The sequence below is a fragment of the Rhinoderma darwinii genome, chromosome 3, assembly GCF_050947455.1.
Source record: "Rhinoderma darwinii isolate aRhiDar2 chromosome 3, aRhiDar2.hap1, whole genome shotgun sequence".
NCBI classification, from domain to species: domain Eukaryota; kingdom Metazoa; phylum Chordata; class Amphibia; order Anura; family Rhinodermatidae; genus Rhinoderma; species Rhinoderma darwinii.
Genome location: NC_134689.1, coordinates 210,705,104 through 210,722,356, shown reverse-complemented (window position 1 = coordinate 210,722,356; position 17,253 = coordinate 210,705,104). Strand labels below are relative to the sequence as shown.

At 40.6% G+C, this 17,253-nt stretch overlaps 1 protein-coding gene across 1 annotated transcript in view; it reads left to right on the top strand.

Moving 5' to 3' along the window:
- Positions 1-17,253, top strand: part of MAGI2 (membrane associated guanylate kinase, WW and PDZ domain containing 2) — a 967,915-nt gene that overhangs the window by 32,079 nt on the left and 918,583 nt on the right. The window lies entirely within an intron of this gene.

Below are 17,253 nucleotides of genomic sequence, written 5' to 3'. Positions count from 1 at the left end.
ATTAACATTTCGTTGACATAGAGGCTAATACCCTGTGTCAGACTGTCATTACCCGACACAATGGGTCTGCCAGGAAGAGGAGAAGTTGCCTTGTGCACCTTTGGCAGCGCATAAAAGGTCGCCAGAGTGGGGGTGGAATTGTAGAGACACTTAAATTCATCAGTAGTGATGAACTTCTCATTCCTAGCACCATTGAGGAGGGAATATAATTCGGCAAGATATTTAACTGTAGGATTTACATCCAGAGTGACATAGGTGGTATTATCATCAAGTAATCTATGAACCATGCGAACATAGTCAGTATGGCTCATAATTACAATGTTACCCCCCTTGTCAGAGGGTTTGAGGACTAAATTATCATCTCTGCACAAGGTATCCAATGCCTGCCTCTCATCATCATTAAGATGACTAAAACCATAGGATTTCTTGGTCTTAAGTTTTTTAAGGTCGTTACACACCATCCTGACAAAGGTGTCGATATGGCTATACTGTGAGAATGGAGGTGTGAGCTTAGACTTAGGGCGCAAAGTTGAAAGTGGTCCAACAACATCCACAACACCAAATTCGCTCTCATGGAGCAAACTTTCAAGATCCCTCAAGGTGTTACATTCTGTACGATCCTGAGAGATTTTTTCAGATATATTACCCTTGAAGTACTTATGTAGTGCCAATTTTCGTGCAAAAAGGTTGATGTCCTTAACCCACGTGAATTCATCGTAAGATGGAGTAGGAGTATATGACAAGCCCTTTTTAAGTAAAGTTAGTTGGTGAGAATTTAGTTGGCATGAAGACAAATTTATTATCTGCATCTCATCATCTCTTTGTGGGGGAACTCACGGTGGCAATAAAATGGCAGAAAATGTCACTTTGTGCCCCCATATAGATGTCAGGCCCTGTTTATGCCCCCATATAGAAGTTAGGCCCCCAGTTTGTACCCCCATAAGTTTAGCACCCTCCGTAGATAGTGCCACACTGCCCCCCTCCCAGGCTGTGCCACACAGCCCCCCTCCCAGGTAGTGCCACACAGCCCCCTATCCCAGGTAGTCCCACACAGCTCCCTCTCCCTGGTAGTGCCACACAGCCCCCCTTCCTGGTAGTGCCACACAGCACCCCCTCTAAGGTAGTGCCACACAGCGCCCACCTCCCAGGTAGTGCCACACAGCCCCCTCCTACCTGGTAGTGTCACACAGCCCCCCTCCCTGGTAGTTCCACACAGCCCCCTCCCTGGTAGTTCCACACAGCCCCCTCTCCCTGGTAGATCCACACAGCCCCCCCTCCCTGGTAGTTCCACACTGCCACCCTCCCTGTAGGTTGCGCCTTTGGGGTTCCCTCTAGGAGTGGAATCCCCAGCCAGAGCATTGCCGACACTCGGGGTGGGGATTCCGCTTCAGGAGCAGCCCCTCACGTCACTGTCCACATATGGACAGTTTTTTTCCGAGGCAGCCCCAGATCCATAGTCCCAGGCAGAGCACTACTAGCACTCTGCCCCGGTTCTCCTGCTCTGCTCCTGACATCACTGTCCATATATGGACAGTGATGCCGTTACAACGGCAGAGTCAGCACCCGGTGGCCGAGTGGGCCCAGCCACTCGCCTGGGTACGCCGGGTGTTGACGCCGGCACTGGTAAGTATGGGCTGCTTTTTTATTTGAAGCCCTCCTCTCCTGCTGCCACATAAAAAGTTTAAACCCGGACAATCCCTTTAACCTCTTAACACTATCCGTCTATGTATGGCGGATGTGCATTCCAACAATATTGCATGTGCCACTGTGTGTTATCTGTGGTGTTACATAGGACTGCAGGTAACACTACTACATTATCTGTACTCAGAGAGTTATCACTGTGTTATCTGTGGTGTTACATAGGACTGCAGGTAACACTAATACATTATCTGTAATCAGAGAGTTATCACTGTGTGTTATCTGTGATGTTACATAGGATTGCAGGTAACACTACTGTATTATCTGTACTCAGAGAGTTATCACTGTGTCATCTGTGGTGTTACATAGGACTACAGGTAACACTACTACATTATCTGTACTCAGAGAGTTATCACTGTGTGTTATCTGTGGTGTTACATAGGACTGCAGGTAACGTCTACTACATTATCTGTACTCAGAGAGTTATCACTGTGTGTTATCTGTGGTGTTACATAGGACTGCAGGTAACGTCTACTACATTATCTGTACTCTGAGTGTTATCACTGTGTATGGCGGATGTGCATTCCAACAATATTGCATGTGCCACTGTGTGTTATCTGTGGTGTTACATAGGACTGCAGGTAACACTACTACATTATCTGTACTCAGAGAGTTATCACTGTGTTATCTGTGGTGTTACATAGGACTGCAGGTAACACTACTATATTATCTGTACTCAGAAAGTTATCACTGTGTTATCTGTGGTGTTACATAATAATGCAGGTAACTATCTGTTCTGTGTATATATGTGCCTGCGTGGGTATATTTGGGCCTGTATGTCCATATATTTACCTATATGCATTTGTATAAGACCCATTATGTGTGTATACATGCCTCGTGTGTGTGTGTGTGTGTGTGTGTGTGTGTGTGTGTGTGTGTGTGTTTATATATATATATATATATATATACACATATTTATATATATATATATATATATATATATATATATATATATATATATATATATATATAGTGTATATTTGCCTGTATGTCTAAATATGTGCCTCTATGTATGTATAGTATATATGTTCCAGTATGTGCGTGTCTATATACTATATGTGATTTAATTTTTTTGTTTTGTGGGGGGGGGGGGTAGCAATCGTGAATCCCGCACAGGGCGCCATCCAACCTAAGGCCGGCCCTGTTTGCATATATACACTACCGTTCAAAAGTTTGGGGTCACCCAGACAATTTTGTGTTTTCCATGAAAACTCACACTTATATTTATCAAATGAGTGTCAAAAAGACTAGAAAATATAGTCAAGACATTGACAAGGTTAGAAATAATGATTTTTATTTGAAATAATAATTTTCTCCTTCAAACTTTGCTTTCGTCAAAGAATGCTCCATTTGCAGCAATTACAGCATTGCAGACCTGTGGCATTCTAGCTGTTAATTTGCTGAGGTAATCGGGAGAAATTTCACCCCATGCTTCCAGAAGCCCCTCCCACAAGTTGGATTGGCTTGATTGGCACTTCTTGCGTACTATAAGGTCAAGCTGCTCCCACAACAGCTCTATGGGGTTGAGATCTGGTGACTTCGCTGGCCACTCCATTACAGATAGAATACCAGCTGCCTGCTTCTTCCCTAAATAGTTCTTGCATAATTTGGAGGTGTGCTTTGGGTCATTGTCCTGTTGTAGGATGAAATTGGCTCCAATCAAGTGCTGTCCACAGGGTATGGCATGGCGTTGCAAAATGGAGTGATAGCCTTCCTTATTCAAAATCCCTTTTACCTTGTACAAATCTCCCACTTTACCAGCACCAAAGCAACCCCAGACCATCACATTACCTCCACCATGCTTGACAGATGGCGTCAGGCACTCTTCCAGCATCTTTTCAGTTGTTCTGCGTCTATATATGATGTTGATATGGCAAAGGATTTCCTTTTGTATCAGCATGAAAACTCATCATGGTCAAGAACCTACACGTCAGAGGTAGCCTATGCAGCTTCTATGGGGCCTGTGGAGAGGGGTACATACATCACATACATGCATAAAGCTACTAAATGAGGAACTCTCTTGATGGTCACCCTGCTCTTTCATATAACGTATACAGGATTGGTGAGGTGAACAAGTTTCATGCCCTCCTGTCTTGGAATGGAGGTATGGGGTGTAGTAAACTCAGGAGGAAGGTCCCAATTTTTATTTTCAGTATAGGGGCCCCTCTTCTCTGCATTTGACCTTGATCAAGATGTGGACATGATACACAGTGAAATAAAGTTTATGATATGCAGTGAACCATTGTGACAAAGTAGAAATAGATTTTAGGGCACATTTCCTCTATTGTTCTTTATACTTCACATGTTTAACCTTATAGGAAGTAAAATGGGTTTTCCTAGTTACTTAACAAAATGGGAAATCTGAGTCCTACAATATCATTTCATGTAAAGAAGGGGCACAGTTCAGTTGCTTTACATGTTATGATTTGGTTTTACGGCAGAGATCCCATTGGCAGGCCGGTGACTCTCCCTCTGCAGCCTTACTGAGCGTACATGGACTCATGCTTCTGGAATGCTGATTTCCTCTGATATTGCAGTACAAGATTACATTTTTTTAATGTGCTAAGAGATTTTACTCCAGTTTCTGGATCCCTCAGCACACATTACGTTTGTCAACATTTGCTGCTTTTCAGAGGTTGGAACATAAAAATGAGTCTTCTGCTTTCTATTAGAAATAAATTAGATTATCTGCAAAAAAGAATTCAAGTCTTAAAGTCGAGTATGAGTTGCATTTCTGAATCTTTTGTTGAGGAAAACTGACATGCCTGGGGAAATAATGATTAAACTACAGTGCCCAAAGGGATTTTATATGCTGCAGTGGCAAGCTTCAGATATTACATTCTGATAATGATGCATTTGTTTATTAAAGTCTGGTACAATGCCTAAGACACACTTTAATAACGAGTGAAGAACAGTTGGTCTCCTAAACATAGAAAAATAAGTGCTACACTGTTCTACAACCTGATCAGCTACTTTATTCTTTCTTAAAGTGGACTTGTCACCTATATGTGGTGTTTGTTTCCCCGAAGTGCCGGGAATGGTCCTGATGTTTAAGCTACAATGTCCGTAGCCTAAAATGGCCTCAACATATGCCCAAAAGAGTGCCCTTTTGGCATACATTCTGGCGTTAAGTGTTGCCATTCCTCTTTTTTCACTGTATTGAAAACGTAGGATTTTTAATACTGGGGATATGTGGACCCATCATCTGTGTGAATTAAATACAGACAAGTCTGCAGGTCGTACAGGGTATGTCCACTGCAAATCTGGAGGGAGTGACAGAGAAATCTGCAGTCGCAAAGCCACCACAAATCGTGCAGATTTTGGTGCAGATTTTCACAAATAAAAAAAAAAACTATATGCACCTTCCCAATCTTCTGCCACTCCTTTGGTATTGATAGCCTAATCCCCTGCCAGTCTCTGCATCCTGGACTTCAGCGATGGCATATCATCATATGTGACCGGTGCAGCCTATTATTGGCTGCAGAGTTCACGAGCCTACGCGACACGTCATCACTGGAGACCAGGATAAAGAATTTGGCTGGGGACCAGGCTAGCATTACCAAAGGAGCGTAAGAAGATTGGGAAGGTGAGTATAGCGTGTTATTTTTGTTTTAAACAGCTTTTTTTTATTTCTAAATTGTTTGGACTTGTAGATTTTGCGCTGTAATGTAGATAACAACAGTGGTTTTTATTTTGAAAAACGATCATTTTTGAGCAAGTTATGAACAATTTTAGAGTTATGCTAATTAGTTCCTAATGACCAACTGCGCGTTTTTTAACTTTTTACCAAGTGGGCGTAGTAAATAGAAGTGTATGACGCTGACCAATCAGTGACCAATCAGCATCATACACTTCTCTTCATTCCAGCCCAGCCTGTTTCACTGCACAGCGTGATCTTGCGAGATCACGCTGTGATGGGACTTTCTCCTACAGGTCCTTCATCGGAGCTGTGGAAGAGTCAACAGACCACCTCCAGCCGTGCCAGGACGTTTATCCGAATCTGCAGCGGCTTGAGGCGATGTCTGTTCAGTCTCACATCGCTCCAATGAAGGACCTGTGGGAGGAAGTCCCGTCACAGCGTGATCTTGCGAGATCACGCTGTGCAGTGAAACAAGCTGGGCTGGAATGAAGAGAAGTGTATGACGCTGATTGGTCACTGATTGGTCAGCGTCATACACTCCTCTGTACAACGCCCACTTGGTAAAAAGTTAAAAAACGCCCAGTTGTCCATTAAGAACTAATTAGCATAAATCTAAAATTGCACATAACTTGCTCAAAAATTACTGTTTTTCAAAATAAAAACCACTGCTGTTATCTACATTACAGCGCCGATCAGATTATGTTGGAGATAGGACACTTATAATCTGGTGACAGGGCCTCTTTATGTCAAATACAAAATATTCAACATAAACGCAGTAGTCATTTATGCCAAATGCATGTCATGTAAGGATGTGTAGAATAAAATTGAAAGCATTAATATTCTTGCTGTAAGTTCTGCTTGTAAATAATCATGTCACAGACTGTACAGCTTGAACATTAGTGTCATTTATTTTCCACTTTTATGAAAGCAGTATTTAAGCTCTGCGTGGTGACAGTTCACTCAATGGACATGTTTCTATGACACATGAGGTCACTGCAGGGAAAGTCTTTGTAATAAAACATTGCTTTCAATAAATAAGCTGATGTCCTCTAGCACAAGTTGCATGTTCAGAAACTCAGAGGTTTTCTAAGAAAGCAGTTGACTAGGGATGAACAAATTTTTTCAAAATCTATTTTGCTGGTGAATAATACACTGGGATTTTGTTTTCCTTTCTCTTTTTTGTATTATATCTTTAGCTTCAAAGAGGTTTACATAAACATATTTATTACATTGGCACATTTGTCCCCTGGGACATTTAGTCCAGAATGTCATTGTCACAATTGCACCTAAATGAAAGGAAACGAGACACATCGTCAACTAGCAAATTCTAACGAACTGTGATCATTTTTATTGTGGCAGACAGCAAAGTCCATGAGATAGACAGGGAGTAGCAAGATGGTGCCTGTCACTTAGTGATGGTTCTAGCCATCTTGCTTCCCAGGGCAAAAAATGAAAAGGCAATGAGGTGCTGTATTGTAGTATCAAATCATAGATATCCCTGAATTCACCCTCCCCTCTATTCTATGATGCTCTCTGATAAACAATTTTTAATAAAAATGAAGATTTTTTTTAGTTTCTTTTTTTTTTAAATGTATGACTCGGTTTCATACTGGTAATTTTTTCTATCAAGACCTTTATTAGGGTGGAATTCATGGGAGCTATGAAGCAAGGCACCAAATGAATCCCAGAAACATTAAAATGTAGTTATGGAGTTTTTTAAGGTAAGTTAACTTAGATTTTCAGATTGTTTGCAATCTACAAGGTTAGGCTAATACACATTCAACAGTGGGATATATGTATTAATGCTTTCAATGATTTGCTTTGTTTCTGAAAATTTTTAACAAGGTGATAATGACTTTCCCACAGAAGCATCAAATCAGTTGCTCCCCCCCCCCCCCCCCCGCCTCAAAGCAAGATCTAATCCCAAAAATATTGGGAGGATGCCTCCTCGGTTATTTGAATGCCTACTAGCGGTTCAGATTTGTCAGAAAATTTATAGGTTTTTACATATCCCACAGTATTACTATATATGTACTTTGTGCCATACTGCTGTGACATTTATTCTTCATGGATAGATAAAGGATTTTCCCTTAATCATTTTTGGAATTATTTTATGATCCAGAAAACATATTGGTTGTAGCTAAGTGGCATTTGTCATTGACTGACCTCTAAACTTTTTAGCAAGAAAATTCTTAGTTTAATTTTTTATATTTATATATCTTTTGTTGTAGGTAAAATGCAGCCTACTTGAACATGATACTTAAAGAGACTCTGTCACCACATTATAAGTGCCCTAACTCCTACATAAGGAGATGGGCGCTGTAATGTAGGTAACAGTAATGCTTTTTATTTAAAAAAACGATCTTTTTTCACAAAGTTAGGAGCGATTTAAGTTTATGCTAATGAGCTTTCTTAATGCCCAAGTGGGCGTACTTTTACTTTCGACCAAGTGGGCGTTGTACAGAGGAGTGCATGACGCTGACTAATCGGCATCATGCACTCCTCTCCATTCATTTACACTGCACTAGCGATATAGATATATCGCTATGTGCAGCCTCATACACAAGCCCTAACATTACTAGTGTCCTGATAATGAATACACATGAAATCCAGCCTGGACGTCATGTGTACTCAGAATCCTGACACTTCTGACTCTTTTCTGTGAGATTCCAGCAACGGATACGAAATCTCGCGAGATCTCGAAGCTAAACGAGATTTCGTATCCGTTGCTGGAATCTCACAGAAAAGAGTCAGAAGTGTCAGGATTCTGAGTACACATCCACGTACACGTCCAGGCTGGATGGTCATGTGTATTCATTATCAGGACACTGTAGTAATGTTAGGGCTTGTGTATGTAGCTGCACATAGTGATATAACTATATCGCTAGTGCAGTGTAAATGAATGGAGAGGAGTGCATGATGCTGATTGGTCAGTGTCATGCACTCCTCCTTGGTCGAAAGTAAAAGTACGCCCACTTGGGCATTGACAAAGCTCATTAGCATAAACTTTAATCGCTCCTAACTTTGTGAAAAAATATCGTTTTTTTTAATAAAAAGCACTGCTGTCACCTACATTACAGCGCCCATCTCCTTATGTAGGAGATAGGGCACTTATAATGTGACAGAGTCTCTTTAAGGAGTACTGAATATGCAACATATTTAGAAACATGTCTGAAAAAGGGCTAGTAATATATATAATAATAATATATATATACATATATATATATATATATATATATATATATATATATATATATATATATATATATATATATATATATATACTACACACCCACGTGTGTAAAAGGGCTGGTATAATAGCGGGTTTCACCTACTTGTGTCACCCACTATTACTACCTCCTTTATAGGTCTTATTTCCTGCTACCAACAGACTCCACTTCCCTCCTGGCTGGCTCGCCAATGAAAAAGGACTAGTAATATATATAATGATATATATATACTACAGACCCACGTGTGTAAAAGGGCTGGTATAATAGCGGGTTTCAACTACTTGTGTCACCCACTATTACTACCTCCTTTATAAACAGGTTCACTAGGGTTATGCCTAGTTCCCCTACCTTTTCCTTATATTAACGTTAAACTACTTGCTTTGCTTCTACTCAACGGAATAAGACCGTACAATAAATACAATTGTATAGTAAATAAAGGGTAATATTTATTATTAACAATAATCACACTTACATATAAAATACACCAAACACAGTAACTGATCATCATATAGTATCAGTATACGCCAATACATATAACAATTAATATATACTGAGTATACTCACACTATATGTAGTACAGTATAAACACGGTATCACACTCCTAATTATACCGCCACCCACATACCTAAACATACATATGAATATAGTTACGTTACAATACAATACACGCTCACTATTTCTGTCCCACTGCCTCCTAATATAACTTTCCCTATACACTAAAGTTTAATAATCAGTATAAGGAGAAACAAGGGGAATGAGTTTCTGTGTACCTGGGGATGTGCAGGTCAAGGGTAACTCCAGGGTACTTAGTGCAGCAAGGGTAAACAGGGAACAAGAAGGGTGGGGGGAACATGGGTATGGGAATGTGCAGGTAGGGGTACAGGTAATGTGGGGGCTGCAGGAAAGGGTTACTGGGGAGTATAGGGGAGAAGATACTTAGCAGTTCATCTGGTCCAAGGTTGGTGTGGGGCCATGAGGGCCATGAGGCAAGAGCAGACCAGGAGGGAAGAGGAGACCCTTAGTGGAGCCAGGGGGCAGGAACAAGAGAGAGAGTGTGAGGCCGTTGACCCTCTTATACCTTGTTCGTGCACATCTGTGTGACATCACAGCTCATGCACGTGAAAGGGGGGACCTGGGCCTCATGGCTACATCATGGAATACCATTGTCTAGTAGGGATATGGATTAGTTCACTGTTTATGGTTTCCATACCCCAGGGTGTCTGATTACCTGGTAGGGAGATGAATTTACACCTTTCTGGAGGGACAGATATATATATATATATCTACACTCACATGTACATAGATATAAATATATAAAACACTTCCCTTTACAATGTCCTTGAATACTTCATAGATATGTTGCAATCTATCCTTGAGGAAAGTCTATATGACTGTTCTAGGCTGCACATGTTTATCTTTACCTTTTTGGTCAAAAATTATGTGCATATGTTCTTACATTTTTCAGCATACATAGACCCCTGTTGTATCTAAGTTGAGAAAAGGAGTAAATACAGTATGGTGTAGGAACTGCCATATTTTTCTGATGTATTTATTAAATTCTTGTCTGCTATGCTTTGTAAATGGCCCCTATTATGTATACTAGGTAATTAATATTTTTTAGGTTTTATTGACTTATTTATGTACCGTTTGCTTTAGCTTTTGTATCTGTAATGTGAATACGGTCATGCTATATGGTCATATTGCAATCATTTATATTACGAAATATATCTGGTGTTCACATATTCACATGCCTTTCCATGCCTTGACAGATCTATTCTGCAACCATAATTTAGAAAAAGCTAATTTGATTTTATACCAAAAACAAGTAAAAAATGTTCCTTATCTTTTCATCATTGTATAGTACTTAGCTATGTTATATTTTGTTTCAGAAATGTACAATACCTGTTTTAGGTATTTGCAGGTTGGTTTTTGGAATGGGCCAAAATGGACAGATATAGACACAATTTTGTGGTGAAGGTACACCCCTGTGAACATTCACTCATATATTAGGGAAATGCTTTAGCACGTATCGCGTACCTAAACAGAAGAGACTTTGGTAAAAGGGCAGAGCAAGCGTGAGTAAATCAATTTCCTTGCACCTGTTTTCTCTGAACCTGCTCATTTGCAGCACCGACAGTAGCGTACGTTTGCTTTTTACAGTGTCTGTATTTTGTCAATGGAGACGGGAGAAGGACTATTGTGATGGCTGTCCTCATATACACAGTTCCTTTATTCTGCCTTATTTAGAGAGAACTGGCGCAATCAAATTGATTTCCCCGACACAGCCTTCCCTTATTACCCAACTGTCCCTAATATACCGTATACAGTACACAGAGGTTCACCAAAGATGAGCAGACAAGAAAGTAAAAAATCTCTAGCTCAAACTTCTCATCCTCCAAGTGCAAAGCTCATCTATCTCCTAACTAATGTAATAGGTGCTGTGTTGTAGATAACTACTGTGTTGTTGTTTATTTTAAAAAAAACAACGTTTTTTAGTGACAAAGTTATGAGCATTTTAACATGTATGCTAATTTTTTGTAAAAGCCCCATTATGTAGGCTCTATTGTGATGTGACTCAATTCTCATGGAAATAGACTGCTTCCAATCTAGACAAGCACTGCCTGAGGTGAAAAGTGAAATAGTGCCAACCATCCCGAAATTCGAGGTGAAGAATGTATGCAGAATGACTGGCTGCCAAAATGCTGCCCCATTGCAGTCAAGAAAGTATGCTGCTGGCAAAAAGTTTTAATAGGGTTTTCCCACGAGGGACGTTTATGACATTTCCGCAGGATATGTCATAAAATGGCAGATAGATGCGGGTCCCACCTATGGGACCTGCACCTATCTCTAGGACGGGGCCCCCTAAACCCGTTCTAGCTTTGTCTGCTATCGCTGACTCCCGGCCACTTCCTGACTTTATGGTCGGGAGTTACGAAAACAGTGTAGCACGCTGAGCTACGCTGTTTCCATAACTCCCATTGTAGTGAATAGTAGATACGGAAGCAGCGTAGCGTACGAGCTACGCTTTTTCCATAACTACCATTAAGTTTTATGGGGCTTACGAAAATAGCGTAGCTCAGCGAGCTATGCTGTTTTCTCCTTCATGGTCGGAAATCAGCCGACACACACAGAGGTAGAACCGGGTTTAGGGCCCCATTCTAGAGATCAGTGCGGGTCCCAGAGGTGGTACCCACATCTATCTGACATTTATGACATATCCTGTGGATATGTCATAAATGTCCCTCGTGGGAAAACCCCTTTAAGCTAGCATTACTGATGGTGGAACCCTGATTAGGCCCGTGCACCCAGACTAAGAGACAATGCTGTCTATTAAGGTCAGGTATGGTTCTGGTGAGTGATAAGAGTGTTTAGTTACTTTGAAAATGTACATAGCATGTATTGGACCCTTTACTGGATAGGTGAAACTTGCCGGCTATATCCAAAATTAGTGTCCAGTCTGTATTTGCGAAATTAATATCAGAATTTGGCTGGGGAGTTGCATGGAGACTTTTTAATCAAGCCTACACTAAATTCTCTTGCTATTCTGAAACTCACAAGATATTCTCCCGTATAGCGATGGCCTTGGTAGATCAAAGCTGTGCAAGGTTGATTAGTAGAGTTGAATAGACTATAAGAGGCATCTCTGGTCACACACCATGTAACATGAGAGGTTTGCAAACAGCTTATAATAATTTATTTATCGAAAAAGGACAAAAATAATATAGGATACATGGTCGAAATAGATTTACAGAGAAAGTACAATCACAAAATGTTTAAGCAAATTTGATTCAAAATCTGCAAAGTTTGTTGTTTACACTTAGTATTGAGCCAGTTGAGGGTAGAACACTGCAGGATAGCTCGGACATCCTCCAAGAATTTGTAGCATACTACAATTCCCTGTATACATTAAGGGCATTGTACACTGATATGGAAGTTAACATCTACCTGAAAATGTTTGTTTCCATCTCTCTCCATTGATTGGAGAGAATTGTTCGATTACCTAGTGGAACTAAAACATGCATTAAAGGAAATGCCAATAAATAAGTTCCCGGGTATTTATGGAATCCCCCTTGAGGTCTACAGGGAATACCAGGACATACTTCTTTCATAGTTATTAGAAATATATAATTCCTACCTTGTCGAGGGGACCCTGTAGGAGTCTATAATTCTCATGTTCTCATTTTGAACCATGATAAGAATCCCCTTTTTGCAGAGTCATATAGACCTCCTTCACAAACTTTGATACAAAATTATTGGTCAAGGTACTTTAGACAAGGTTTCATGAAGTTGTTACAACACTGGTCCATCAGGATCAGTGTGGCTTTATGGGGGAAAATCGGTTATTGATAATTTGAGAAATCTATTTTTCTTGAACGTATGAGCAGACTGTTCTGATACGAGGATCGCTCTATATTATCTCTTGATGGGTCCAAAGTGTACCACTCTATTGAATGGAAATTATTGTGGGCGATGTTGGGGGAATTTTGGCTTTGATTATAATTTAATTTTATTGATAAAGTTGTACGTAGATCCAATGGCCAGGGTGATTGTTAATGGGGAAATATAGCCTCCTTTAGACTATCTAGAGGGATACACCATGGTTATCCCTTATCTACTCTCTTTTTTGCCTTAGCTATAGAGCCTCTCATGTTATTTACTATAGAGAGATTTAGACATTGGCACACTGAGGCAAGAATTTCTCTTTACACCAACGATTTGTAATTAGTTGTTGGCAACACCATGAATGTGATCCCGGTCATAATTAATATTTTTGCTAAATTTGGTCAGTTTTCCAACTTATGTATAAACCGGCAGAAGCCTCTCCTGTTACCAATTGACCCATGTTTCCGGGAGAGTCCCCCACAGGTTATTCAGAATTACTCATCCATTTATTATCTGGGGGTGATGGTTTTTAGAAGGGTCCACGACTTTATTGACTTAAATTGAATCTCTTTTATTCAAAGATTGAGAGCTAAAGTTAATATATAGAAGATTCTTCCAATGTCAATGGCCTCAAGAGTGGCACTTGTTAAAATGGTGATGTTGTCACAGGTCATTTTTATTATTTTAAATAGTCCAACTGGGATTCTCCAAAAATTCTTTCAAATTCTTGATGCTTTGATTTCAGAATTAATATAAAAGGGGAAAAAGCGTAAGAATGCGCCTTTCCAGTTTTGAATTTTCTAGGGAAAAAAAGGGGGAACTTTTAGTGCCAAATATGTTTTATTATTATCTGGCTGCACAAAGGAAATACTTTGTGGAATGGGAACTTAACATGGTAAATTGTGTTCAACAGCTATATTGTATTGCTGATAATTTTAATTTGCCTGAAGTATTAGAAGGAGCTATTTTTTTCCAAAATCCAATCAAAAGTATACCAACATATTATATGCAATATATAATATGGGAAAAATATGTGGTATCATGGGATCTATCAGGACAACCCGTATTTGGGGTAACCTATATTTTAAACACTTAAATGAGGACATTGGGATGAAATTTTCGGAAAAATTGGGAATTTATAGATTAGATCAAGTAATGGGTTCCAAGGGTATTATATTGTTTGTAAAACGAAAAAGATATTTTGCCTTGCACCGATGTTCTCTGTTCATATATTTTCAACGGAGTCACCCATTGGATGCAGAGGCGAAGTCCAGTCCATTGTCTATGGAAAATGTTATTATGTTGGAATATTTGTTGAATAAATGTGGTAAAAACAAAATTATTACAAAATTGTATTTAATATTAAAGGGATTGGCCACTTTCTGATTTAATTTCTAATATGTGTAAGTATCCGTGTTCTGACACAAGCAACTTTATATACCCCCAGCACTTACCCCTGCACTTAATTTCAGTGTCCCTTTCTCCCCCTGAAAAGGAATAGTGGATTGCACGATTATTCTGTTCATAGATTTTAAAAAAAATGGCAGCAGTCAGGTGATTCGGCCACATGACCGCCTCCATGGCTGCCTACTTTTCTGTGCCGGCTCTGAATGCTTTTAGCGCAGATACAGACCATTATGCTGCCTGTACCTGCGCATGCGCTGAACTATTTTTCTGCGCCGGTGACACGTTCAGCACATGCACAGCTACAGGCAGCAGAATGTTCTGTATCTGTGCAGAAGAGCAGGCAGCCGGAGAGGCGGTCACGTGGCCAAAATACCTGACTTCCGCCATCTTTGAAATCTATGAATGGAATAATCGTGACATCCTCTGTTTACTATTCCCTTTCAGGGGGAGATGGGAATAGTGAAATAAAGTTCAGGGGTGAGTACTGGGGGTATTTACTGTTGCTTGTGTCAGAACACAGAAACTTAAGGCGTATTAGAAATTTAATTATATTGTGACCAACCCCTTTAATACTTCACCTAGGTAAGGCTAAGGCCTCATGCAGACGACTGTAGCCATGTGCACGCCCGTGATTTTCGGGTCGGCCGGCAGCGGACTGTCAGCCGCAAGGCCATTATTGTCAATGAGCCCGGACCGCAGAAGACGGCCGTAATAAGACATGTCCATTCTTTCTGCGGTGCGGGCTCCTGGGCCATGCACGGACCGTAAAAAGTACGGTCGTGTGCATGGACCCATAGAAATGAATGGGGCCACAGTTTTCCCGTGGATTTTCGGGGGAATTGCGGCCGCAAAAGCACATTCGTGTGCATGGGGCCTAATGAATTCAAATGCTGTGAAAAGTGGCACAAGGATATAGGGGTAATTTCACCATCAAGCTGGTAAAAAATATTTTCCAATATCACTAGTAATACATTTAATGCTAGCTGGAACATCTCACATTGATTTACAGTTCATAGATTGTACTATACCCCAAAATGTCTATTCAGGATTAAAAAGAGAGAAACAAAAAACTGCCCCAAATGTAGCCACAATTTTGCTGATTTAATACATCTCCATTTATATTGGAAGCAAGTGGTCTCAAGGTTAAGTCTAATAACCTTTATAAACATCTCCACATGTTCCTTGTGAGAAAACCTTATTAAAAACGTGTGAATCGACACTCAAGGTACCTGCACAAAGTACTCTGAACTCATCTAAGGGTATGTTCACACGGCAGCGGCCGTTACGGCTGAAATTACGGGGCTGTTTTCAGGAGAAAACAGCTCCGTAATTTCAGCCGTAATGGCATGTTGAGGCGCTTTTTCGCTGCGTCAATAACGGACGTAAATGGAGCTGTTTTTTCATGGAGTCAATGGAAAACGGCTCCATTTAACGTCTGAAGAAGTGACAGGCACTTCTTTGACGCGTATGTCTATTTACGTCTTTTGACAGCGGGGCGTAAAAAAAATGACCGTCGGAACAGAACATCGTAAGACCCATTCAAATGAATGGGCAGATATTTGCCGACGCTATTGAGCCGCATTTTCGGACGTAATTCGGGGCTAAAACGCCTGAATTTCGTCCGTAAATAGGGTGTGTGAACATACCATTACACTCAGCGTCCTAAGATTCCCATTGTGCATGCGCCTACATACCCCACTTTGTATATCAAGCATCTCCTGTTTCCATAGAGAGCAAAGAACGGCTCCTTATTGACTGCGCATGCGCAGGTCCACACTATATTACGCCTGCATCTGTTGGAATAGTATGACAGGCAGGGACGTCCCTATGTTCTACCTTATCTCCAAAAAAACACCCATGTAATGTGTGCATAGCAGAGTTGTGTGTGTAATGTGTAAATAGCAGAGTTGTGTGTGTAAAGTGCACATAGCAGTGCTGTGTGTGTAATGTGTACATAGAAGAGCTGTGTGTATAATGTGCACATAGCAGAGCTGTGTGTGTAATGTGTACATAGCAAAGCTGTGTATGTAATGTGCACATAGCAGAGCTGTGTGTGTAATGTGGCCATAGTAGGGCTGTGTGTGTAATGTGTAGATAGCAGAGTTGTGTGTGTAATGTGTACATAGCAGAGCTGTGTGTGTAATGTGTAGATAGCAGAGCTGTGTGTGTACTATGTAGGTAGCAGATCCGTGTGTGTAATGTGGTAGCAGAGCTGTATGTGTCTAATATGTAGATAGTGACACTGTGTATGTTATGTGTACACAAAAGAGCTGTGTGTGTAATTTGTATGTAGCAAAACTGTGTATGCAATATGTGGACAGCAGAGCTGTGTGTGTGTGTGTGTGTGTGTGTGTGTGTGTGTGTGTGTGTGTGTATAATGTGTAGGCAGCAGAGCTATGTTTGTGTAATGTGTAGACAGCAGAAGTGTGTGGACTGCATAAGTGTGTGTGTGTGTGTGTGTGTGTCTGTAATGCGTAGGCAGCAGAGGTGTGTGTAATGTGTAGGCAGCAGAGCTGTGTTTGTCATGTGTATGCAGCAGATCTGTGTGACATACCCCACTTTGTATATCAAGCGTCTCCTATTTCTATAGAGAGCAAAGAACGGCTCCCTATTGACTGCGCATGCGCAGGTACAGACTATATTACGCCTGCATCTGTGGAACAGTACGACGGCCAGGAACCTCCCTATGTTCTAAAAATTATTTCCAAAAGACCACCCATATCTTCAATTGGATGGGACCAACATATTTCTACATATCAATATATAAACCCCGGGTATTTGACTAGTAGTATCTAGACCTCTTTAGTATAATTTTATTTAGTCTCACCTAACGGACATTTCAGTATTGGGCTCAATTTTAATTTTTACATTCCCCTATCATCAATGAACCAATCA